General features: G+C 46.5%; 1 protein-coding gene across 7 annotated transcripts in view; it reads right to left on the reverse strand.

The window, feature by feature from the left end:
• The window catches only part of LOC144719622 (uncharacterized), a 152,480-nt gene that overhangs the window by 121,387 nt on the left and 5,567 nt on the right, over nt 1-25,526 (reverse strand). The window lies entirely within an intron of this gene.

Here is a 25,526-nt window from a genome sequence, read left to right on the forward strand (position 1 = left end):
AGTCCACAATCAAGACATTCTTTGACGGGGTAACTCATAAAACATGTGCCCATTTTATCAGCTGCCACACAAGGAGATGGAATCGAACTGGCGACCTGTAGATTATAAGTCCAGTGTGCTAACCAATACAGCACTGTGGCAGCTCCCACCGTGTCTCAGTTAAATATGTAAACATGTTGAGTGTGTTGCTAGACACGTCTACGTGCGGGGAACTTACTTTCCTCATGCAGTTATGCAAACAAAATCGATGTATACTATTCGACCCTCATAAATAAACACAGAAAATGCAGCACACCACGCAGTTTGCAAGTCCCTTGCTTTTCGAGCCCATAAAAATACTCAGGGCTACCAAAGGTCCCTGTGGGTTAGTAGAAGTAGTAATTGTTGCTAAGCCAGGTGTCACCATGATCCATCGAAGAAAGCCAGGCCTCCTGGGTAGGCGTAGTCCGCATCATCGATAGCAATGATCCGTGAGCAGCATCAGGTTAAGCGTGGACATTTTCGCGGGCCGCGCGCCCACTTGTGGTCGAGTTCCGAATGTGATTTTGACACGACTGCAGAGCAAGGCAAGCCATAACGTCTGGTTGAAGACGAGCTACGTGCACTAATACACCTAGACAACCTTGCTGAGGTCCTCTATATTGAGGAGACAAGTGCGGGATGTCACAGTAACATTTTTGTGACGAAGTCAGACCGTTGACAGCGCATATGAAAAGCCTCCCAGGCACTTAATGTCGAATGCGAGCAGTGTGTGTCGAATGCGAGCAGGTCTCTTGAGCAAAATAGCGTAACTGATAGGAAGCAAGTGTTGTATATGCGTGCGTTTATAATGGTCATTACATTCCCACGGTGAAGCTTTTTTTAAATCTAGATTGTATTCCAAATAAACGGCAAAGGGGCGGGACTACTCGAGTAATGGGCGGGCTGGCAACTGAGTGGGTGTGGCTAAGTAAAAGTAGGTGAGCCCAACACCAAAATATCCCCGAGGCCACCCATGGTGTTGGTGGACACAGTTGCTTAGGGGGTGGGGGCTATGTTAAAGTGGGAGGGGCCAGTACCTGAATGGGTGGGGCAGTGTAAGAGTAGGCAGGCGAGTGGCTGAATGGGAGGGGCTGTGCAAGAATGGGCGGAGTTAGTGACTGCGTGGGCGGGGCTAGTTTCTCAGTCGGTGGGGTTATACAAGAGAAGGCAAGCCAATTGGTAGAGCTAATGGCTAAGTGGGCGGGATAGTTGAGTGGACGGGGCTAGTGGTTGAATGGGTGGGGCTATGTGAGGTTGGGCATGGCTAGTGAGTGATTGGGCGCTAGTTGTTGGGTGGGTGGGGTAAGAATCGGCCGAATGGGCGGCGACTCGTGGCATAATGGCGGGCCTATGCAATGCAAGTTGGGTGGGGAAACCTTTCGAGTCTCAATTCCACTCCACAATTTCCCTCGCCCACCAGTAGATGGCGCTGCTCCCTTACCATTCACTGCATGTGTAGCAAACCCACTGTAAATATATAACATTCGCGTCAGCGTGGTTGTGGACAAAATAAATAAGTAGACAATTCGCCCCCTTCATATATATTGTACTGTCTGTCACTCCGCAGAAACAAATATACTTGAGTGTTTTACACTATGCAGTAATCACACGACCTTTCTTCTGGGGGTGCATAATTTCAGCAGATTTGTTTTCAACACAAGCACACTCTAGGCCGGTTTAGAAACTCAGTATTTTTTATAAGCAGAATCAGGCTTTGCTTGAACCAATGCTGGTGAATTGCCAGATCTTTACAGGCAGCAAGGACCCTGTGTTTAGTTTGTTGTCCTTCCTCTGGTTGGCTATGTATGGTGCAAAAGAAGTTCAACATGCATACGAAGTTCTACATACAGACACCTTGTCTGTTAGATATCGGTCCAAGCTTGAGGGAAAACTCTACCTCACAAAAAGACCACTTAATTGAGCAATCAACCCGGCATGTTACAACCAAAGCACGTACCAAACGCTGCCAATAACACCAATAAACCAATGGCATTAATCAGAGTCAAAGTAGAACACTGAAACATAAGACTGATGAAATACACCTATGCACATTAACATAGTAAACGAATGAACACGTGATTCCACGGTCCGTGCAGAAGTATCACACTGCATTTCGGATTTATTGCTGGCCACTTGGTGTTTTGAGACGTTGGGCCTGTGTGTTAAGAAAGAAAAATAAACTGCTTCATAAGATAAGAACAATGATTGCAAAACACAGCTCGAGATACAAAGGAAATCAAAGTACAGAGGCGATGCATGGATGAGAGATGGGATGGTTGATCAATGTTTTCTCTCGTCCACAGAAGTTAAAAATTTTGGTTATTACATAGCTTTAGTTAACTGTGCACATAACTGTGCCAGTTGCAGATCCTTTTTTTTTAATCAAAATATTTAATCACTTGGAAATCCCTTAAGATGGAACATCTCATTCGCAAGAGTGTCCAGGGTATCCCGTCAATGTATTGAGCTTACGTGTAGTGTATTGGTTGACACTTTGAACTCGCAATCCAGAGGGCCACCTCTCAGGGCGGCAGTTGAACCAATGAACACGCTGGCTTCGTGAGGTAGTCTGGGTGACGTCCCCTCTTCCAAGCCATCCGGACAGCGTCCAAGAGTAGGCTGAGCGGTAGAGAGCTCCAGGGGAGGTCCTTACGTCACCGGTGGCGTGAGCCACCAATTACTCGGTGTGTACCTTCACCAAGTGGTTAATGCGACGTAAATAGTTCGGATTCAAAGTGATTTCCTGCTCAAATTAACATCGAGGCGCTGGTGCTCAGCTCCCGTTCGCAGCCAAAATCCACATTTCTATGGCAGCGTCGAGTCTGTTGATGAGTATATTCACTCACACTCACCACACTGCAAATAACCTCACTTCTCTTTCTGCTTCGTCCCTCGGACTACTCCACTTTGGAATTCCCTCCCATCGCAGCTTCCCGTGAATTTGGCTTGTTGATTTTGTTGTCCCATTTTGAGGACTGGGTTTAACAGACTGACAGTTTTTGTCTCATCTAGACTCTGTACAAACACCAAACTAAAGGTCAAACCAACATTCGCTAACCTACTCACCACACTGCTGATCACGACAACACACTCACCCACCCACCCACTCATCTTCGAACTCCTTCATGCACTCACCACTCACTCAACCACTCGCTCAACGACCACACTGCAGGACACCTTACTTTATCTACTTCTTCTGCTCCACTTTTAAATTCCCTCCCATCACCTCTTATCCCCAAGCTCAATTTAAGAGAAGCGTTAACTCTTCTTATCGATTACAACTTTGACAGTGCTCGCTGTTGCTGACCGCTTGACGTTTTGGGGCTTTGGGCCTGAGCTCATAAACTGTTTTAAAAACATCCTTCCTTTTGGCTCTTTCTCCGTCACAGCTGTCGCCAACGTGGAACCCTCAGACGCGAGCGGTTGGCACTGACAACCCACACTTCTGCGGGTGTGGAAGAGGCATCTCTATGCTGGCTTCCACTGTATCATTCGCACAGCCGAGCACTTCAACATGGCCCACATTTGGTAAATTCGAAACATTACTTACAAATGACTCCATTGGGATACGCCTCCTTACTGGCAAAATCATGCCCGTTTGCAGGCCAGGTGCTGAGTCGCCTAGTGCTGCACAGGGACAGTTGCTCCTGGGGGAGCCCTTTCAAATGTTTGAAATGTGATGCAAGTCGCGCATCGCAATGTACAGCACTCTGAGACGCCCAAAGGAGGGCGCGCCATCAGAAACCAATTATTGCCGTTGTTACCGTGTGTGCAAGTCTTGGAGGCTCGGGCAAAATTCCATCTGGGGTCACCTTACTCCACTATCCTCGGGCCGGGTGTGGCCCCCTCTCTCTTGCGTGAGTCCCCGGGGAAAGTCTCTCCCTTTAGCTCCCCCATTTGGACGGCAATGCTTATGTTTTTTATAGTCCCTGAGCAGACAGCGACATAGTTGTTATAGGTATGTAAAAGTTAAGGATTTTTTCATGAAAAGAGCAAAATTATATTGAGAGCTTCTGCAAATTGGCGACGGGAGAGAATTCCCAAGTGGAGCAGTATGAGGGTAGAAGAAAGGGACGTGTTTGACCTGCAGCGCGGGCGAGTGGGTGATTGTGTGGGTGAATGGGTGGGTGGGTGAGTGAGTTGGTGAGACAACGAGTGGGTAAGTGTGTGAGTGGTTGAACACAGTTTGGTGGATGAGACGAAACAGTTGGTGTCTTGTAGACTGATTCCTCAACACGGGTGGAGGAATCAACGGCTGAAGTTCACGGGAACATTAACCGTGGCCGTAGTGATAGAACAGTGATAAGGAGGTGACTGACCATTGGTGATAAAGCGACTCGACTGAATCGGTGACGTCTGGATAATTAATCGAAGTGACTTCTTTAAATTGAATTGCGTGTATAATTTGTCTCTGGTTACTTTATTCTGTCATAGCCATGTGTGGATAATTACTGACTAAAACCGCATTGAAACTACTATGTAAACTACATTATATCGAGTAACGTGCTATGCACTTAAATAGTCTAAACTTTTTCCCTTACCTTAATCTCAGTGTTTTTCACCAAACCAAACTGCACGTCAACACCTTGAGATATATGAGCTCTTTATAGAATTATACACAGACATAAATTGTGTTTTTTATTTTAGTGTTTATATTATTGCACGGAGCGGGAACCTTACTTTGTGTAATTGTCATAAATATACCAGTTTACTATTTACATTTGACATCGATCACTCGCTGTGCTTTCTTAGAATCAACACGGAGATGGTCAACCCTCATTGAATCAAAGATAAACACTGTGTAGCTGTGCATCAATATATATGGTATTGCAATATTACTCTATGTGCCTCTACTGCCAAAGAGGCCGTGAACCGAGGAGATGGAGCAGGTGCTGGATGGATTGCGTCATTGTAAAATCGTGGCAGCTTGGCGACGCCTTCATCCAGCAGTGGATAGTCCATGGATGATGCTTATGTATATAAATAATAATCAGGTATTACTATAATATTTCACAATGTCATGCCAATTACGTTACATTTTACCATATGTTTCACCGCGTGTTTTTTTTGTTTGACATGTGTTATATTTTACGATGCACATGGAATTGCGGTCGCGTGGACATTTGGACATGAAAGCACAATAACGCCAATGCATTGATATGACAGAGACACTTGAAGAGTGATTACTGGATAAGCTCGGTTCGTAACAATGGGGTTCAAGATCAAGATGTGATCATCAAGGCCACAGTCACCACACACTGCATTAATTATTATTGCGCTGGTTTATCCATCAAACAAAGAGTCTCATGACTATTTGTCTTTTTTTCCAGGAGGTTCCTGACAAGTTTTTGGAGTAGTGGGAAATGCTCATGTGTGTAATATCACCTGAGAAATTCTGCACGCAAATGTTCAGCTACAGTGGTTGTTGTCTTCGCTATGTGGGGTGAAGCCCGAGAACCCGGAGATGTACAAACTCCACACAGAAAGGCACCCAGGTCTGGAATCGAATCCAGGTGCTTCTTGCTCTGAGGCACAGGTGTTACTACTGCACCACCACTGTGCCACCCACCATGGGAAAAAAACATTATGTGCTCTTTTGGTCATTTGTAGGTAATTAATTAACACAAACCGACCAGGGTTTGCGTGACCACAAAACAATAAAAACGCATTTTAGGCCATCCGCCTGTAGGGCCTCTGGGCTTATTTTTCCAAACAGCATTTGTTTAAGCAGCGAAGTCTAGACCAGTGTCAACTTTGTGAATTTATTCAGCAGCCTGAGGTCTCAGAATCAATTCCGCCCTGCAGCGCACACCGGAGTTGCGTCCACGTTCTCTGCTATGCACTGAATGGACCCCATTGTGTCCATACAGTGCTCTTGCCTCAGCCATTATTTGTCGACCAGGTCCGATTATGCTGATGAGACACAGACAAATTGAGACCAATCCAGAATTTACCTGCTTGAAAATTTTTCGTCGTGTTTTTATTATATAGTTTTATGACACACGAGGACCCCTATCTAGCCTAGAGGGTGGCTTTGTCTATAAACATGTGGCAGTTGGAAGTTCACCAGCATGGTTCAAGCAAGACGAGCTCTGCTGATGAGACACTGTATGTAAAAACTAGTCCAGAGCTGGCATTGAACCAATACTGCTGAAAGTATGCACTCCCAGAAGGCAGTGTGCCTGATTGGATGTGTAAAAATCAACGACTTGTATTTGTTTATGTGAATGAACAGGTTTGGGTAGGCATCGAATTTTGTCGGTTTGGTTATTCTCTTGCTTATATTGATCCAGAAGCCTCTTCTGCGGATGGACTCAGATGTTACCGTATATATCAACGGTGAGGTCGAGCATTCATTCTAGATTTGAAGTTTTCGTGACGGCAAGGATCCATACTCTTTGGTTCTTTCGGTAAAGTCACGTAGGTGAAAAAATAAAATAAGAATAAAAATGAATAAATTAAATCACGACGTTTCGATTGCAACACAAACAATCATTATCAGGTGTGACAACCACAGCAAGAACATTTTTACTGAAGTGGGAGAGAAGCCGGAGTTAAGGCGTTTATATAAACTATATTATATATTATAACTCCGGCTTCTCTCCCACTTCAGTAAACATTTCCTTGCTGTGGTTGTCAAACCTGATGATGATTGTTTGTTTTACAATCGAAAAGTCGTGATTAAATTTATTTATTTTTATTCTTATTTAATTTTTTCACCTACGTGACTTTACCGAAAGAACCAAAGAGTATATATAGGTAGAGCATTGTCAAGTTACCCACAGGCGGACACGCCGACACACGGCACGGGGCACGTGGATGGAGGGACACAGTTACGCGAACTCGCCAGTGTCAATGCACAAGAACCCGTGGCGATACCGAATGCATGTACATAGAACCATCTGGAAAAACCTCCGTCCATCTACTCTAGCATTTGCTTTGGCTTGATTAGAGGGCTCGTTCTTGTGCATTTACTGCAAATTCACGAGATTCCAGGCAAGTTTCTCGACATTATTACAACCCTTTCATTACGCCTACACTTCATACACAATGTGCAAAATACACACGCGGGCACACGCACGCACGCGTACCGTATCATATAATGCGCCGCTCTGTGTGGGAACTCCAACGCCAAGTGAACGGCACAAGTTGTGACTTCTCAAAAATAAAAGTACAAGCGCACAAAGCTACATACAAACAAAGACGAAGATCCGTATAACCTTAACAGACTTTAAGGGCAAACGCTGTTTGCGAGTACCCTTTTTAAGGCCAGTACGGTACACGAGGATGTGGGTGGCCAGCACCAACCACCACGCCCGACGTTGTTGCCACACCGCACCAGGTACGATCCTCATTTGAGGCTGAGCCTGCCTAGGCGAGGCCCAGAAACTGTTCAGAAAACCGCTACTGATGTTGGCCATGAGCGGGAATCGAACTCGGGTCGCTGGGTTCGTAATGCAGCGGCGCTTACCGCTGCTACACACGCCCACACACACACACCGGGACGTAGAACAAACGTGCACACAATAAGTGAGCACGAGCACCCGTGTATTCCCAACGCGGAACGACGAACGCCCGCACGCCGGCACATTTGCATACATATGCATGCGAACGGCGGGTCCACCAGGCTTCAGGTTTTGAAAGGAGATCAGGTGCTGCGCTGTGCTGGCAACGCGAGGTCAGTGGTGGGAGGAGGGGGCCCGGGGTGGAGGAGGCAGCGGCTTCTGTGGCGCGAGTATGTGTGAGAAGGGGGTGGGGGGCAGGAGAGAGAGAAGGGGTCTTCTGTCTGTCTGCGCCTGTGTGTGCGCGCGTGTGCGCGTGCGTGCACGTCTGTGCGAAACTCTTCATTTAATAGGTGCTCGCCAACAGACTGCCCTGCAGATGCCGCGGCTAAGAAGGGGCATCTTTGTGAAAAAATATTCGAAGTTGTCTGCGTACGTTTTTATTGATTATATTTTATGATAATATAGTTTGGCTTGGAGGAGGAGGGGGGGAGTTCTAGCGGCTTATTGTCCAAAGATCCTCGCAATAAAATCCCGATGGCAACAGAGAGAATTTCAGAGAGGGGGGGAAAAACCTCCGCTAGTGCAGCCGCTTATTGCATTTTTAGAATAGTTTGCGATGGGTTCAAGGAAACACGTGGGGAGAATGAACATCACAGGTTAGGAGTCTTGAGAAGAAAGGCGAGCGTCGCGCTGCGCTGCCGCACGACAAGCCACGCGCTGCAGATGGGACGCTGATGCAAAACAAATGTAAGGGCAAGCTTGGGGGAGGGACAGAGATTCTGCCAGCTTTGAGTCGCAATGAGTGAGCCAAACAATCAGGCGATTGTGTCTCAACCCACCAACGAGAGTGAGTCTGGTCGAGTGTTAAAACTGATATATTTTATTTGCTTCATATATATGAAAAAGGAAATGATGGTTTACAATTCGAGCACGTGGTGCGTGTCGATCAGATATTATCATTGTCAATCAATGGTGATGCAAGCGCTCATTAGTACGTGCTTATCGTGAATATGTACCCACTTGGTTGTGTGTGTGTGAGGGTGGGGGGTGTGATTGCGGCTTGTGTATGCCAGTGAATGAGCGATCATGTGTTTTCACTCTGTGTGTGTGTGCAGCTGGGATGGGAAATATGGAGAACAAAAAAAAAATTTGTCCGAGGGAAGGTGGAGGCAACAGAGTGAGAAAACACATTGTGGGAGTCTGAGGAGCCCGAGGAGCAGGGGAAGTGGGAGAGACAGGAGGAGGCAGGGTAGAGTGAGGAATTGTATCGGGTGCGCGTGGAGGAAACCGCACGCGCGCGCACGCAAAGAACGTCGTAAGAGAGGAAACACGCAGCCGAGATGATGGAAGGGGACAGCAGTGTCCAGGACAAAGTCACCACGCGGATAGCGCGCCTCCTGCTCTCCGCATAGAAAATGAATGTTCTTTTTATACATGCCATCAGCATTAAGGCCTCCTGGGAGTGTGTTCCAGGAGGCAGCAATGATTCAACGCAAGCAAACTCTGGACCGGTTTCACCATTTAGTGTCTCATCAGCAGCGTCGGGTTAACTTAGACCAATCATGTTAAACTGCCTGGTGTTTAGAGGCAAGGACTCTCCTCTCTGTTCGACTCAGAGCAATGGAGTACACAACACCGAATAATAATTACGAGCATCGTTGTGTGGGAATATAGGTACAACATCAATAAACCAACAATAATTCCTCCGTTCCACATCGCATTCATTGTGAAGGATGTTTGATGTGTTTTATGAACGCAAAAAGAACAACCGTGTATGTATGATAAACTTCTTTCGCACCATACGTAGACAACGGTGTTAATCGGAGGTGCGGGGGAAGGACAACGGACTAAATACAAAAAGTAGTTCTAAAGGATTAAGTAATGCTCTTTAACGTGCGCTTGGGAATGTGGTAATTTTGAAAACGTGCATTCGTATCCAGGATAGCCACACACAGCTGTTTTTGAGGGAGAGTCCTGCATTTGATTTTTAATTTAAGAAGTGGTCAGCCGATTAATGATGTGTGTTTACGCAGGTGGGAGGAAACAGGAGCACCCAGAGAAAACCCACGCGCGCGAGGGGGCAACGCTCGATCCCCCGTACAGATGGAGACAGACGGTATTTCGTCTACTTGCTGCATTGCCCTCTCCTGGCGAGCCAAGGTACGGCACCTCGATTCGCCAACCCTAACCTCCACAGCGCTGGATTACATGCCACGTGCCCAGCCACCACTTGTGCTATTGCTGTCACTATTGATGAATACGCAATGTCTACTATAACGGAGTGGCAGCCAAGGAACTGAACGTGGCCCGAGAAATGGAGCGATGAGATGAGCAAGGAAATGCGTTTGGCAGGATGGCACGAATGTCACTGTGAGCTCATGAGCACGCCAGGCCTATCTTGATACCGGTGACAGCCCTCGGTGTTGTGCAGATAGAGACACCTTGGATAGACCCAGGGGGCCCTGTGAGCAGCAGCAGCGACGAGCACCACCAGCTATGATAGAAGTTATGTTGCTGTTGGTGTTGAGCCCCCGTCATGGTGAAACTTCGTACTATCTCCCATACTGCAAAATGCCAAATAATGTTTTTTCCGGGATGCCCGTCAGCTGAAGTACCAGTCTGTATTTACCAAGGGGTAAAACTACTCTCCGTTAACGTTTTATGAATTTTACTGCGGAAAAATCACCGTATAACAATGTATGAGTATACGGCTATATACAAACACTCAGCATTGATCCGATGATTAACAAAGTTAACTGATGTGATTGCACTTAAGCTTTGTTTGGAGCTGAAAACCAGGTCCCGGTCACACCACAGTCGACCGGACGGACTGTGGCGTCTCATCCACGCTGCATTCAAACGCCAACATCTGTGAGTCACAACAACACGCTCGCTCTCAACCATCCACCCACCCACCCACTCGCCACACTGCAGGCCACCTCGCTTCTCTTTCTGTTTCTTCCCTCGCACTGCTCCACTTTGGAAATTCCTCCCATCGTTTCTTTCATCCCAACTTTAGTTTGTATTATTATTGATCTTTTGTAATTTGACAAGGCACAAACCGTAACATGGGAGGGGGGAGGAGGTACAGAAATGTTCACGGACGGAAGCCGAAAGTCGGTGCTCCTGGATTCTGAGAAGCGGCTCACTGCCCCGCTCACGTAGGGAATGCGAGTGGGAAGCTGTCGGGTTTTATATGTGGGAAGGGAAGGCGAGGGGAGACGAGGAACAAACGTAAAGGGAAAGGGGTGGGTGGGGAGACTTTCCCCAACTCTTATAATAATAACTTTGCTCAGTTGCAAAAAAAAATGCTCAACTCTTTAGCTATTGCAACTTTGGCAGTGCTGTTTGTGGCTGGCTGCATTTCGTGTTGGGTCTTTTGGCTCGAAAGTTGTGTTCACAAAACAAAAATTCCCAACGAGCTTGAAAGTCTGCGACAATGCATCTTCCCTCCTCTCGAAATCTCCCTCACATGAAACAGTTCAGTGTAGGGAACCCAACTCTAAGCCACACCTAAGCACTGATCAGGCTTCTGTAAAATTTGTACCAGATGTTGGCTGTGCTGCTACAGACCCTGTAAAGGCCTTTTTCAATAACATTTTTTAAACATATTTCAATATCACACCCAAAAGGTAATATTACGGAGGTGCACAGGAAGTATATCGTCTCTTAGCCACGTCACGTCTGCAAGACCAAACCACCCAGACAGACATATCCTTTCACCGTGGCAGATGAAGGCTTATCTACATTATATATGTTAAACAAAAACAAACAGAGTATTTGTTTCATCGTCGAAACTTATCTTATTGGTCATTGGACCTTTCCATATCAAGGTATCCGAGTAGAATAGGGCAGCAGTGGCAGTGCAGTGGAAACATTGGCGCATCACGCATCCTGGGCTACATTCTCGACTCGGGTGCCTTTCTGTCGAGGGTGAATGTTGTCCCCCTGTTCTGCATGTGTGTTTCACTCTGGGTTTTGCGGTTTCCTGCCATAGCAAAAAGAAAATAAACACATACAATGTAACTGGCATTGGCCAGCACGGAAAATGTACCTGCAAATTACTCAATTGAGATTGCACACCGCAGTAACATCGCCCGCTACCCCAAAGACTTGGCAGGACCCTCGTGAAAGAGAATTGTGAGACTCCGTGAGGCTTTCCTGGGTAAACCAGCGGAATTGTTATAATAAAGGCAAGTCCTTGATGAGTTTAATTTGCACCGAGTGACATTAACAGGGCATGGGCTGTTCACCGTATACTCCTGGGTTGCCTGATGTTTATGAAAAAGGCCATCCATGAAATCAAATTAACAAATCATACATCACGGCTTGTGCCCACTGAGCTACCGCTCCTCCTTCAATTCCAATGCCTTCCCCTTCACAACCGCCGCCTCTTCAAACATATTTCAATCTCTTCGTGACCTTTCCCTGCCTTATCTTGTCTCTCTCAACTACATCCATGTCCCCTCCTCTCGTCCTCTTCGTTCCTAAATGTATCTGTCTCTCTCTCTCTGTCCGTCCCTGCTTCTCCATGTGCCCAATCCCCGTGTTCGGCCCTTCTCCCTTTTTGCACCCCTCCACTGGAATCACTTCCCCTGTACATTGAGCAGCACCGCCCGTAGACACAACACTGCACTTGAAAATGAAGCATTAAGCAGCCCCCCTCCTTAACCTCCTTCCGTTCCTCTCTTAAAGCCTCACCTCTTCTCTATTGTCCATTCTCTTCCTCTTTCCTCCCCTCACCCCTACCCTTTCCTGATCCCTAAGCGCCCCTCTATCGCTGTCAATAGTTCCTCAATCCTTGCACGGCCCTGCGATCTAAATCATTATATTCCGTGACCGTTGAGTGGAGGTACACTCTAAATATACACAAGATGAGCAAAACAGGTGACAGTTGTCCTTCTGGATAATCCAATTGAAACTTCAATGTCTCGGTGGGAGCTACCACATCACCCGCTCTGTTTGGCTTCACGAATTGTTACTGGCTCATTTGGGCCATCAGCCTGATGGGAGCATGTTCATATATATGCATAGCCGAACAATTGCTTATGTAACAGATGAAATGATCGCATAATTCTCCTTTTTCAACAGCATGGGTTTAATACAAGCAAACTCTGGACCGGTCTCAGCACTCAGTGTTTCATCAGCAGTCAGGCCTGCGCAAATAGATTACTGCTAAACAATTTGAATCGCATACTGCCAACACAGAAGCCTTCGATTCTGCTTGGCAGAATCAGAGGCTTCTGTGTCACATTGACCGACTCCATCATCACACCATCATCACACTGACCGACTCCATCATCACACCATCATCACACTGACCGACTCCATCATCACACCACCATCACACTGACCGACTCCATCATCACCCCATCTTTACACTGACCGACTCCTCAGAAGTGCTGAAGCAGTCCGCTCACTCTGCAGGATTCAGCGTCACTCAGCAGAGGTTGTGTTTACCTGTGAACCCTGGGTCTAGTTCGTATTGTGTCTGTGGTGTTCTGAATCATTTGTTTTATGTCTCCGTGCTGTTCTACTGTTTGATGTTCGACTGCTATTTGCAATGTTCCTCGTGCTACGATTCTATTTGCATGAATTGTGTTCTATAAAATAAAATGTTTGTTGCCAGTGGCCGAAATTTAAGTAGAGAAGTGCCCGTAGGAGACCTATTCCTAACACAGCCAATGCTCACTTCCGTTTCCTCTCTATGGAATCATCGCCGCATATGAATCAGAATCGTTCAGGAAAGAGCCAGTGCACGCACGTCTGGTGTTCCTTAAAGTGCCGTGGGTACGGCATACCGTCGTCACGTACCGCCACGTGCCCCCCACCCATTACGAGACTCGTTAGATTTGCGTGGCCACATCGGTCACAAACTCAGGCAGCTGTTCCTCGAATATTCACAGGAAGACCCAACATGCAGGCCGCCCTACGCCAGTGGACCCCATGTGATCAGCGGTGTAGAAACGGACAACTTCACATTCATAAAGACCCTTCCCCAGACCTGCAGCGCATAGGAGCAGCCTCCTCCTCTTGTTTATGCATTTGTTTTTACATCAATTGAGTTAAGAACCACTATTGTAAAGAGAGGGTCCTTGCTTATTACATCTGGCAGTTCACCAGCATCGGTACAAGCAAGCCTGACTCTGCTGATGAGACTGATGTTGAAATTCCACTTTGTATATTGTGCCGTAAAGAAAGGCCACTGCCCGAAACGTCGCCTATTATATATTATATAATCTTGTTTTTATTGCCAATGTTATTGACGGATGTGTTGAGTTTTCTTAGGGAAATATGCACTCCTAGGAGGCCTTGTGGTTGATGGGAGGTCTAACACATGCTTTTATTTTTTGCGTGAAGGGACAGATTCGTGAATGGGGGGGGATCGTCTGCTTTTCTATTTTGTTCCTGATATTCACCACAATGACGCTACTTTATGTTGCCTGCGATTATCCTGAAGGTAATCTGTGATTCTGAAGTCAGACCACACACCCCCATATGTGAGAGACGCTTTTAGACGGTGTTTTCCCCTTATTTGTTACAAAACACATTGATGTAGAATGTTAGGATTTTTTAAAAGGTTACTTTTGTGAGGAGGAAAAATAACTCCATGACAAAGCGCTCGAAAATCGTCTCAAGATCAACTCCCTGATGCAGTAATGCGTGTTGTATAGTATATCACGAATACCACATTGTTTTATAGTCTCCTGATAGGTGTTAATAGTTGAAGCACAGCGGTCAGGCGGTTCAGTGCTAGAGCCCGTAGTTCGCAATTAAAAGGTTGCGAGTTCAAATCCTGGTTTGGAGGGGTCTCCTCAGCCCATCATCCCTCTCGGGTCAATAAAACTTAGAACCACTTCGCGAGGGAGTCAACAGGGGTCGTTTTAATGTTAGATTACCCCCGCCATAGGAATGTGGAATTTGTACCAGCGGCCCAGGAAGGCTATAAACGGGAGACGCGCACCGATGACTCAGTGCTTGTTTCAGCAGCAGGAAGTGGCTGTTGTCCGGGTGAAGGTTCACATCTTTGTTGGGAATGGACAGGGCACAGCACCGTGGCTGTTACTTCCACCACTGCCGCCGAACACATAATTCAGTTTCTCCACCGATGAAAAATAAAGTATGTGCTTGCTGCCAAATATAATTTCGACCAATGTATTTGGCAGAAAAAAAAATCTACCGAATTCGAATTTTTTCATCCAAAATTTGTGGTAGCTCTACTTCCACTAAAACATGGATGGATGTACAGCCAGAGAGTTTAATTTCACGATATATTTGGCGAGGCTACTTTATGTAAAAGTCAAAGTTATTTCCTGCTGAAATGAGCATTGGGCCAGTGGTGCCAATTCCATATCCCTATGGCGGGAGCGAGTCTATCCGCCTGAGGACGACCGCTTGTGTTGCGATCGAAACGTCGTGATATATTATTTTTCTTTTATTTTTCTACCTACGTGAATTAACCGAAAGAACCAAAGAGTATGGATTCCTGCAGTCACGAAAGCTTCAAATAAAGAATCAATGTTGCCTTTCTCACAAAATGGTACTCATTTTAAGCATCGCACGGGGGTGTTGGGCTGAGTTAATCCTCCAAAACCAGTATTTGAAATTGTTAGCTTCTGATTGCGAGCTGCTCGCTCTCCCACAGAGCCACTTCGCCAAATATTTTTGAGAAAGTTTACCTGCTAATCATTCGCCGTCTGCTCAATGAATTAAAAGCAAGAAATGTTCGCCCAAGTTGGTGAGGTCACTACTGTCTCCAGGTTATGGGTTGCGCCCACGTCACTGGGTTCTGCATTCAGTCATGGGGACAGCGTGGCAAACTCGACCTCACTACTGGCACGCAAGGAGGAGGAAGAGAGTGAAGATGCGTGGTGTGGTACCAATAGCGGTTGGCACTCGGTCAAGTGTCAATATATTAACTTATAAATGATTCAGATATATTTTAATATAAACTTGTGTGTAATATCATTGTCATGAATTCAAAACCCACATTTTTTTACATATCCGTATTTTGTTTTTTATGTGTGGGCAGTTAGGGGAGCGGTTAGCACGCTGCGCTACGAACCTGGTGACACGAGTTCGATTCTCGCTCACGGCTAACACCAGTGATGATTATCTGAACCAGTCATGGGCCTCCCTTACGTAGACTCAGCCTCAAATTAGTACGTGGTGCGGGGTTTAAACATCGTCACCCAGGAAGCTAATGTGGCCATCACTCATCCCCTCGTGTGCCGTACTGGCCTTCATAGGTGCTAATTGCTAACAGTCTGTTAAGGCTATACGGGGGATCTTTGTCTTTGTGTGTGTGCCTCCATTCCTTGTTATGCTTGAGAGAGGCCGGCGCTGTGGGGGAATTTTTATGGAGGTTGCATGCATGCATTTTCGATGATAGTTGTCGAAGTTGAATAGACGTTCATGGGTCTGCTTTTTCTCTGTAGCAGAGACATTACTAAAACTAAATAAAACAACTTTTTTTGTTTAGCAGGTAAAACTCACTGAGGTATATAGCTCAAATAATAGCACAAATAATAGCTCAACGAAGTGGCTTAACACGTGGACATGTCGAGCAGCCAAACACCCTAAACGTATGTTTCCAAATGTGGCGGCAAAAAACGGAGAACCGAGGAAAAATCCACACAACCACGGGGGGAAGATATACAGCAGGCGTCAGGGTCGGGACCGAACCCACGACCTCCTGTATACCAGGCGAGGGAGGTAACATCTCCTAGCCACCGTGGTGCCCTTTGTCCCCACGAAGTTCACTTTGGTTCACATCTGTAAATTACACAATAGAGAAGCAGACAATGCATCGCCTTCACAGATCTATCTCTCCGAATTAAACCATTATTCTTTTGTTTTTCTAAAACAATCGGGCCCCACTACTTTCCATGAATGCATAATTTTTACAGCATTGATTCAGTACAAGCAAAGCCTGCACTGGTTTCGACACGCAGCGTCTGTCTCATCGGCAGAGTCAGGCTCGCTTGAATCAATGCTGGTGAACGTCGAACTGTTACAGGCAAGAAATTACCCTCCCTTTAAGATATGGGTCCTAGTTTGACACAAAATAACACAATATATAACTCAAGATAATCACCCTCGTGATTATTTGAAATATGTAAACGAGCAGACAACTCATCACCACGTAGAAATGTGCTCATGGCGCCAGTCAGAGGTTCACGCAGTGCAAATCCTCTGAGTTGTTCAAAGAAAAACGTGGAGGAGGTTCTTGGAGGTTTTTAATTGGTGTGAATGAAGTGCGCCGGTGCTGCTGTGTGTGGAGGCTACTTGAGTGAGTTTGACTTGGAGGGTGAGTGCGCGATTCTGTGTGTGTCCGCGGCTGTTTGTGTATGGGATGTGTGAGTGTATGTTTGAGAAGTCAGCATTCCATCGACTTGCGAAGAGGGGGGGGGGGTGCGCGCGCGTGTGTGTGTGTGGCTCGAAATGGGGGTAGGGGCACTCACACACAGGGTTCAGTGTCCGTGGATGAGGGTTCGAGTTACACCCAGACGTGACTCCCACATACGCGCGCACACACACACGTCCCAAACCACCACCTATGTGTGCGTGTGTCTGTACGCGCGCAGTCGCATTTGCGGGGAGCCGTAGCGTAATGGTCTGCGCGCTCCGCTACAAATCCTGCGACCCGAGTTCGACTTGCGCTCACGGCCTCTATTCGAGAAGAAGGACCGTAAGGGCGTGAGGGCAAAGTAACGGGGCTGGACAGCGTGTGGCCCTGTGTGGATTGACGAGCGCAATGCTGCGAGTGCATGAGACCCCAGCGGACACGTCCCCTTGTTAAATACCAGGGGGTGCACGCTTGCCCCGGATGTGTTCAGATTACTCACATTCCTCACTACCACCCTGGCCTTAAACGAGATATATATCACAGGCAACGTTTCGGGCAATGGCCCTTCTTCAGAGCACATAGATGGCAATGCGTGCAAAGTGTGCGTGGATGTATGGTAACGTCGACTGTGAGTAACCGTCATCACCCATGCCATATGTCCACCGCTGGATGACCGCCTGTGTATTGCAGCATGTGAGTCAAAGTCGTGTTACTGCGAGTACGAAGGATGCGGTGCGCGTGGTGCTGCCGTTGAGTTGTAGAAGGTGCGTGAGGAATGGCTGGAAACCCAGTTATTTATTCTCTCTCTCTGTCCCTGTGAAGTGCTGATGCTTGACCTGCTCGTGCTTTAGGTTATTCGCATTTTGGGGCCACACTCCTCTGCTTGCACCTTTCAGCGCCTAATATACACGTAATATACACACACACGTAGGGTCGGAAAGAATTTCCCCAGAGTATGAGAATGTTTCCACCTTCTCCGCAGTGAGCCTCCTAACGTTACCCTCTCTCTGTTCGCAGCAGCACGTCTCCACTGCTGCCACTCTTACCCCATCCCCCACCCCATCCCTCTCCAAACCCAGCACCCTTGCGACCCCCCCTTCCTTCCTGGCCGTTAATGGGTTGTGACTTGGAAATTGTGTGTAGTGTGTTCGCATACCGACATGTCTCATTCTGTCCGCGCATTCGTGTGTCTTGATGTTGCCGTTGTGAGTCTCCTGTGCTCAATTTGTGTATCTGTGTGTGCACTTTGGAAGCTGCACAATCCTGCAGCGATGCAGCACTTTGATGTAATCACAACAGACACGACGTTAGCCTTGTGTATAACAAGCAGCACACACAACCCTGTGACACACACACACAACCCTGACACACACACAACCATGTGACACACACACAACCATGTGACACACACACAACCCTGACACACACGCACACAACCCTGTGACACACACACGCACAACCCTGTGATATACACACAGACAAGCGCGCACGCTGAACACAGTGTAACGACAGCACTAACATGGGTATTTGATTTTTACAATATATATGTTTTACATTTGCGGAAAATGCACGTTTAAGCAATTTTTTTACTTTCATATTATTATTCACATTTTTATTTGCTTTTCAACTACTGGAATCGGTGTACTTTATTCACCTAGAAGATATGAATATTCTCTGCTGGTTAAGTAATTCCCACCACACAGCCTTGAGTCGCAGGAACGTTTTGTTTGAGAACACTGCGACTTTCATGTCAATTTTCTAAATTATTTTTCAGTTGCGACACAACGACAAATGTGTCCTTGGTTTTGTATCATGCATAATACTAGCGCTGCGAATCGAGTGTGCCACTTCCTGGAGGAACATCACTGATCAATTCGGTGTTATTCAACTATAACCTCGGCTTCAATATTATAAATTACTGTTTAGTACGTAGACTTTCGTGACCAATATTATTCATAAAAGTTTTTTTTGTTCGATTGAGTAGATATAAATGTGTTGCTAAACCCACCACCACCCAACACAGCCAATCATCAAGGTTTGTCACTTAATAAAATGTGCCAATTAGTTACTAGTTCAGCACACCGGTTTGTTGGAGAGTAAACCCACAACATTTACAATTATATTAATGACTTATTTATCCACGAAAGCCACACTGGGTCAGATGTGACTATACATTGGGATGTTTGGTCCAACACGAATGACATTGCGTGTGTTTGGCTATGGGAGGAAACTGGAGAACGTGAAAGAAACCCACGCAGGACAGAGCCGGAACATACAAACTGTTCACAGAAAGGAACGCAAGTTAGGAGTCCAAACTCAGGGGTTCCTTACTATGAGCTGCAAGCGTTAGAGTAATATATTTTATTTGCAGTTCAAAATAACCCACACGCAAGAAATCGATCCATTTCCTCTTCCTTGCAGGCTGTAAACATTGTTTTTTTACTCCACATAGGGAAGAAATGGTCGCGTCTCTTTGCACTTACATAATCTCTGCATATTGTAGGCCACGTACCCACAACGTGCAGACACAACGCTCACACACAAAAGGAGCAAAAGCCCCACAGTATTACAGGCCGCCACAGACCTCTGGAATGCATGAAAATTCCAATACGTAATTCAGGAAGCTCACTCCTCCTACCTCTCTCCTTAACTCTTCCCCACCCCCATAAAATAAATAAATGTATGCCCAGTGGTAGAAATGGAAATGTGCAAGCGTCGGTACGAATTCTATTCGTGCTGCAGCCTCGATGCACACCGACGTTTTCCATAAAATATACGAGTGATTATTTTTAGGTGAAGAAAGCGTTGTGAGATTATGCCGGCATGGCAATCCGCCGTGTGGCTCCTGGACGCATCGCATGCAGGGCCAGATAAACCCACATGCCAACAAGGCTTGGGCCCTCATATTTTTTGCTGCTCCTCCTTTAGGCCCTCTGTTGCGTGTCGAAGGTAGGCACAGCTGAGCGACAGTATTGCGGCCATCGGAATTGTTTTTGCCTTTGAATTGCGATGACATCATGCGTGACCTTGCCACGGCTAAAGCTTGGGAGGCATTTTTTTCGAAGACAGTGCCGTGAGTGATTTATAATTCACGAGTTTACCTTGAGTAGGATACATTTGTAAATGTTAACCATAGATAAATACATTAATATGTTGATAACTACATTTTTTATCCCCATAAGATGAAATATATATGGAGGCCCTTCCCTCCTATTAGCCCGAGGCCCCTGATAACCTCAATCCAGCCCTGATTGCAAGTAGTAGCTGAGTACAGACATGGGTGCCGACGAGTTTCATGAAGACAGTTACACAATAACGACGACCAATTACAGGTCCCAGGAGCCACGATCGTGAACATGCACCCCACTGGCCTGGCCAGCAGAGTTGACTTAACAAGATGGATCACACGTGGCTCATGAAACATGCATGAGCTCACATCTGCACGCCTGCCCTCCTGTTCTCCTCGCCCCTTCCCGCTGGCTGTCATCACTAGTGAATCACACGGTGATGTGTTACTCAGCTTGCACAGGAGAAATTTGGTTAAATAATTGGACTCGGTGAGACATGCTACTTGTTTGCTCGAAATGAAGGGCACATGGCCAATAGGATGTATACAAATACTTCGATTGTGTTTGTTTTATGTGGAGAGACAGACATGGAATGGAGCCGAATTGTTAACTACTAATGTTGACACTTGGTAAAACTTGCTTTTTATTGGATAAAGCAAGAGTTAGCCTATCACCGAGTTAACGTTCCTTTGCAACGAGAAACCCCATTGGATACAAAGTGTACGCATGACAGCTGAATATTACTTTGGCTGCCAGGGCAGAGGTCGGCGGGGTTACAGCCAAGAGCAGTGATGGCACCGCACATCACCCCACTGCTACCATCAGCGGGTTTTTTTTTGCCCAACCACGCCCAATTACGGAAACATGGCCGTGTTACCAATCTGGCTAAGGAGGCATCGAAGAAGCTTGGCTTCCTGTTATTCCAAATACTTATTCTTTAACTCTGAACAATTATTTCTACGGTACAAAACACAAATCCAGCCAATCCTGGAAACCTGCTCTGTCACAGCTGGAGTGAAGAACCCCCAGTTACTAGCTCACTGCACTGGATAGACTAGAATGCAACGCAGAACAGTCAGGGTGATTGAAGATCCAGGACTCATTCAATTCAGTCACTCGCTCACCAATGGTCAGTCGCCTCCTCATCACTCTTATATCGCAACTACCATGGGCACTATTCCCGTTAATTTTACTTGTAGATGTTTTCTCCAATTTTGAAGACTGTCTTTGTCTCATCCACCACTGCTCACCACACTGCACGTCACAACACCACTCACACTAACTCACCACACTGCAGGTCACAACAACACACTCATTCACCCACTCGCCACACTGTAGGCCACAACATCACAGCAACAACAAAAGAACAACCGTCATTCGCCACGAAATGGCGGTGACGTCACCACATGCCAGGCTATGTGCACGTTGAGGCCACGTGAAATGTGTCAGACGCCCGCTGGCAGGAGGTCATGGGGCAGACCCAGGTGCCGCGGGTCGACTGACTGAGATGACTGGCTGATGCACCACCTGTGCACCCTACTGTGCAAACTTGCTGTACTTTATCCACTCGGTGCTCCGCTCGTTGTTGTGAGTGTCGCTCCTCCGCAAACCCGTTGTTGTTGGAGGGCGACTGACTTCAACTGCCCAGTAGCAGCATCCTTCACGAGTCTCCTCCACAGCGGCCGATCTTGACACCGCTGGTACCCTTCATTGGCAAGTCCGCTCAGCTCCACATTCTCCTGTAGCACATCACTCCATCTCTTCTCTAGCCCGTGCCGCGCCCGTTTAGCCCCCTCTATCCGGCCGAACAAAAGCTGTTTAGGCATGCGGTGGCTGGGCATGCGGGCTACATGACCCAGCCAACGCAGCCTTGCCTGCCGGAGGAGCTCACTGATGGGACTTTGTCCAGATCTTTCAAGGATTTGTGAGCTCCTCACACAATCCAGCCTGGTTAAACCCAGGATGGATCGTAGGCAGGCCAAATGTTTCTAAACGGTGAAGATGTTCCATTAGGGGGGTCCACGTTTCGCAAGCGTAGAGAAGGGAGGGAATGACTGTGGCCGAGAAGACCTGAAGCTTCGTGCGGAGCGACAGACCAGGTAGCTTCCACGCAGCATTACGCAACCGATAAAAAATAATGCCGCTCGACTGATTCGGAGTGAGACCTCTGCTGTTAAACTGGAGCCAGTCATGAGCACACTGCCCAGGTATGGGAAACTCTCGACTCTCTCCACAACTGCCCCATCACCAATTGGGAGTTGTGGGGGTGGAGTGTCCGATAGTACAAAATACCCAGGCAGGTGCTTAGTTTTGGTGGGGCTGATGGTAAGGCCCCACCTCTTAGTGGCACACTCCAGGTTCTGCAGCAGCACCTCCAACTCCTCCTCTGAGTGAGCAGCAATCACCTCATCAGCATACATGACATGGTTGACCAATAGGGAGCCATCCCTTGACCGCACCTGGGCATCAATCAGCCTCCCATTGTATCTGTACCAGATGAAAATTCCTCCGGTACAGCCATCAAAGGCTTCACGAACTACGTGTCGAAAAATATGTTAAATAATGTGGGAGCCAGAGGATATCCCTGTCGCAACCCAAGGTGAATAGGGAATGGCTCCGACTCCCGGCCACGTATTTTACCCGGGCCCACTCACCATCATGAACGTCCTTAATGATCGTGAGCAGAGGGTCAGGGACTCCAAAAACACGAAGAATAACTCAGAGCCCAGGCCTACTGATGGTAGCATAGGCCTTGACCAGGTCAATAAAGCAGAAATGTAGGTTTTGTTGGAATTCCCTACACCTTTGTAACTCCCAGAAGGCCGTGCGGCTGATGTGATGTGTAACAAAAATACCAGTTAAGGAGTTGCGTGAAGGAGGCGTATTGTCTATTGATTTTGTTACTTTTATAAATTATTCAGAGTAACCAAGCATAGTTGTACATCTCAATTTGAGCAAATCCACACCCGCGATATGAGAAAAATGTGTCTTTTGCAACAGGAAACCTGGGGTGCAATGAATGTAAAGTATAAAATACACAATATGGTGAAGAAAATTGACCAAACAAATCGTGAACATCAGTCAAATTAACATAAAATTATCTAAATATTTAAATTGCTGACGCAAAATGTACAACAGCAAATGTAAACCAGCACAAGTGCGTTGGGTCGATCCTGCCACAAAGTTGATTATTGTACAAATTAACCATTACCCTGACCACGGACCTACCTATACCCGCACTCGTGTCCCCATTACAGGCAATGGTACAATGGGACCTTACTGCTTGCCTCTGACACTTCATTGGCTGGTTAAGCCATGACAAAATCAATACATCTAAAATTACAATAATCATCATTACTTATTTACCCAGTAAATAACTTCGTGTGTTTAGCTATGAGAGGAAACCGGAGTACCTGAAGAAACCCCATGCAGAACAGGGGGAGAACATACAAACTCCACGCAGAAAGACACCCGAGTCAGGATTTGAACCCAGGTCTTCTTGCTGTGAGGCACTGTGCCATCCTGCCATGCAAGAAAATACTATGTAAAATAGCGGAATGGGCAGTGTATCGTTGTCCTTGATAAATGTTGATTCAGCCAATGTTGTAGGTATTAAACATCCACAATCTTTGACTTAAAAAAATAAGCCATTGCCATTGTGAGTAGTCACTGTCCACAATGGCCTGCCAAGCTGGGTGTTTGTGCACATCTGTACGGGACTCGAGACTTTAGCGCCAATGCCAACATCGCACAGCGTCTTTAACTCTGGCAGCCACCAGGGTGCATTCTACACGAACCGGTGGTGTGCATCACTTCATTAATGGCCGCCGCGGTGGCTAGGAGATGTTAACTACCTCGCCTGTTATACAGGATGTCGTGAGTTCCATCGCGGCACTGACGCCTGTATATTTGGAGCCTGCATGTTCTCCCCGTGGTCCTCCGGTTTTCCCCTCCACATTTGGAAACATTCGTTCAGAGTATTTTGCTGCTATACATTTCCACGTGGTAAGCCACTTCGTTGAGCTATCGGTTGTGGCCAGGTCGCTTCTGAAAAATAGCTATATAGCTCGGTGGGTCTTACTTGGTAAAATAAAAAAAAAGTTTAGCTTAATGTTTATTTGTGCCTTTGACTGGGAGTGATATTCACTATAAACGCGTATTGTAAAAGTTGTAGATTTTCAACGTTAGTGTACACGTTCAATCACTGCGGGTTTGCTTACGTGTGCGTCAATCCATAGCCTGGACAGTCTTGCAAACGAAATTTTCCACCTATATGGATTTTCCAGGTTAAATATATTTTTTTTACTTTCGTAAAAATCACGTGACCTCACATAGCCAACCCCACATCTGTTGCACGCTTACTCGAGTAGTTGTTATTTTTGAACCGAGTTGCATCCTGGAGTGCGGAACCCAACTCTGATTCCCTCGTGCTACAGCCTCTGCTGAACGGAACGGTCTACACAGGAGCAGCAGTCCAACCTAACGCACATCGCGGGTGTACGATGATGCAACAGGAATGGTCATGGCCATGACCATTTTATGTGGTCACGTGGTGGTAACGCTTCTTCCTCACAGCAAGATGAGGCCTGGATTCGATTCGCAACTCGGGTACCTTTCGGTATGGAGTCCGTATGTTCTCCCAATGTTCTACAGAGTGTGAAAGAGTGAGGACGTGCACCTATCCTGGCACGAGCACTGTGGTGATATTACCACCACTTAGTGGTGGGGTGGCGGTTGTTGTTGTGGTGAGTCAGTGGAATCTGTATATTCTTCCACTGTTCTGCATGGGTTTTCTCCGGGTTATACTGTTTCCTCCAATAGCTAATAAAAAAAACACATACAAATGTAACTGGTCATAATAAATGTTTTTGGTTAGATCGCGTTAGTTATAAATGTGTCGTAACCCTCCACCACCCGACACGGCCAATCAGTAAAAAAAGTGTCACGTTGACAAAAGATAAATAGTTCACTACTTTAGCCCACCGGTGAACTATTTGTCTTCTGTCAACGTGACACTTTTTTACTGATTGGCCGTGTCGGGTGGTGGAGGGTTACGACACATAAATAACGCGATATAACCCAAAACCGTTTATTATGAATAATATTGGTCGCGAAAGCCTACGTGTTAAACCAAATGTAACTGGTGTTGGTCAAACATAGCAATGATGAAAAAATGGCCTGCAAATCACGCAATTGGGATTACACAGCAGCAGTAGCAGCAGCGCTTTTACTGCAAAGAGTTGGCAAGACCCTCCTGAAAAAGAGACTCTATGACGCTTTCCTGAGTAAACAAGCGTGAAGAAGAAACATAAGTAAAGTTGAATTGTCTTTATTTGACCACATGACATCCAATGAGGCTATAATAATTTCTGCAAGGGAGACTCGTGCTTAATTCAAAAGATGCATAACAAAATTAGGACGTTTATACCAAAAAAGTATATGGTGATGCTGCTGCTGTTTTTGCAGTGGTGCAAGAGCACAAATTATAACAAAAAACTCAACACATTTGTCAATTGCCAGAGAGATTCATCAGTTGATGTGCTCTTAAGAAGGGCCTTCGCCTACTATATGTATATCTTTTTA

Source organism: Lampetra planeri, chromosome 6 (assembly GCF_965212315.1).
Source record: "Lampetra planeri chromosome 6, kcLamPlan1.2.h2, whole genome shotgun sequence".
Lineage (NCBI taxonomy): Eukaryota > Metazoa > Chordata > Hyperoartia > Petromyzontiformes > Petromyzontidae > Lampetra > Lampetra planeri.